Raw genomic sequence first — 2,633 nt, forward strand, 5'->3', positions numbered from 1 at the left:
ATGACGGGTCAGCAGTCGTTGCCTCGTGCTCGCGTTGCCGCAACCACGCTGATACAGTTCAGCAGAGACACGACGAACCCAACTACGCCACGTTTGCGCCGTACACAACACGCCAACGGAGCGTACGCTTTTTCCTACGACGCACGTGTTCCACGCAGACACACACCTACCCTCTCTGTTTTCTTTCTTTCACACGAGGATACACTATACTGTTACGTCTTAGAGAATACTAAAGTCGTTCTTGCAGGGGGAGTTATTATTCTTCTTTTTGTTGAGCACTCTGTGCGTCGCTGCTTGCGAGAACATTCTCTTCAAATCCAACTTCAACTCCAATTTCAACTTCAATTTAAATTTTTTAACATCGACTTGAATTTCAACGTCAACTTCAACTTCGGGTCTCCAATTTCAACGTTTGTAATTGAATATCAACTTCGATTTTAACTTCAACTCCAATTTCAACTGCAATTTCAATTTTTCAATACCAACTTGAATTTGAACATCAAATTCAACTTTGACTATTCAATTTCAACTCTTGTATTTGAATATCAACTTTGAAATTGAAGTTGAAATGGGACAGTTAAAATTGAAGTTCAAATTAAAGTTAAAATGAAAAAAATTGAAGGTGAAAATGAAGTTGCAGAGTTGATATTGAAATTGGCGTTGAAATTGAAAAATTGAAATTGAGAATAGTTGAAATTGAAAAATTGAAATTGAAAAATTGAAATTGAAGGGTTGATATTGAAATTGACGTTGAAATTGGAGTTGAAATGGGAGAGTTGAAATTGAAGTTGAAATGGAAAAATTGATGTTGAAATTGAAATTGAAGAATTGAAATTAACGAATTTAAATTGAATAATTGAAGTTGAAATAGAAAAAGTGAAGTTGAAATGGAAAAATTGATGTTGAAAATGAAGTTGTCGTTAATGTGTGAACATTTCGAAGAATTACGAAGCCGGATAAGAGTAACTATATCATTTTTCTTCTACTTGACGAGTATATCTCGTCGGTGGTAGAACTTTTAGCGATGTGGTATTTCAGATCACTGTAAGTTCCATGTTATCCCCGCGCTTTAATAGTATCTCGTCGGTGCTGGCAGTCTTTAACCCTTCGCACTCGAATGGTAACTCTGAGGCGCCAGTAAACATTCCCACACCATTATTCAAAACAGTTTTATAATTATTAAATTCGTCTGTATTCTATAAATTGTGAAAAGCTGAACTGTTATACGAGAAAACAAGTTCGATTTGATATGTGCACAATGTAAAAAATATTAATTAGTACAATAAAACTGGTCTGGGTTGAAAGAACTGTCTTGATTTCCGAATTAAAATTGCTTCGAGTGCAAAGGGTTTTAATAGTATCTCGTCTACGCCTGTGATTTTACTTATCTTCTGTCTGCGATAACGTTCAGATAATTCGTGTAGCACATCGATGGCGCCACCATTCGCTTTCGCTCATCATTACGGACAGACTACCTACACTCAGCAACCCAATATGTCAGTGTGTGGTTTATACACACAGCATCTCAATCACTTAATCTAGCAACGTCTACTCTCAGAGAACAATGGAGAAAAATTAATCAGAGACTTGAAACGATGTACAGTAAAGTCGCGTTTACTGTCCACCGTGTTTTGCACGGACAGTGATCGCATACAGACATTATTTTCGGACGTACTGTAATTTTTCGACAGTAATCGAGACAAGAACTGTCGAAACAAGAGACGGGTGGAAACGAGTCGCCGCGTGACAGGAGTTTCATTTACGGTGGAGGAGTCGAGCTGCTTCGTATCTAGAGGCCCACGGGGATGCTTCAGCCAGAATGCTTACTAGCTGCCGCTAAATTAGCGCCGGAATTAATCTCCATCCGCTTTCGCATTCTACCCAATTCTCGTGTTCTCTCGACCGGCGTCTCGACGAATACTGTAATTTACACCTTCACCCGCTTCCGCGGTCATATTGCAAAAAACATTAGAAACTCTCTGTTGTGATAATTCCCGCCACCATTACTGCGAGCAAATTGCTTCTGGAACTTCCGAAAATCTTTTACGATAAACGCGAGAGCCACTTTCAAGCTGTTTTTAGACAGAGACTGAAATAATTGAGGGGGGATGGACAGCTACGGTATTTTATTGATAATTGTCCACAACACGGGTCTGCTCAGGGACAATTATCGGCCAGGGATACTATTCTTTGACTTTCGTCGAAAACTTTGACCATGACCAAAATATTCGTGGCATTTTTCGAATGAAAATTAGGTTTACCAAATATGGAATTGGTGGAACATTAATGCAATTATAATATTATGGTATACAGTGCAGTGTTTCTTACGACCCTAATTAGTAGACTGCGGATCTTGATGTAATTATGGCTTTTGAAAATTTTCAAAAAATGCTAGGATATAAAATACGACAGAATTTACTACGATTTTAATTTATTCCAGATTTAAAAAGGTTGCTGCCGCAGAAAATAAGATTTTAATTGATTCGAGTCTCTTAATATTCGTCTACGAAAATTGCAAATTGCATAAACATCCGCGGTCTACTAATTAGTGATTATTATCGGGAAATCAAGTCCCAAAGTTTCACAAGGAAAGAACTAAAAATATGTATTAGCGAGTTTATTGTCTGGGTCGT

Source organism: Lasioglossum baleicum, chromosome 17 (genome assembly GCF_051020765.1).
Source record: "Lasioglossum baleicum chromosome 17, iyLasBale1, whole genome shotgun sequence".
In the NCBI taxonomy this organism is placed as follows: Eukaryota; Metazoa; Arthropoda; class Insecta; order Hymenoptera; family Halictidae; genus Lasioglossum; species Lasioglossum baleicum.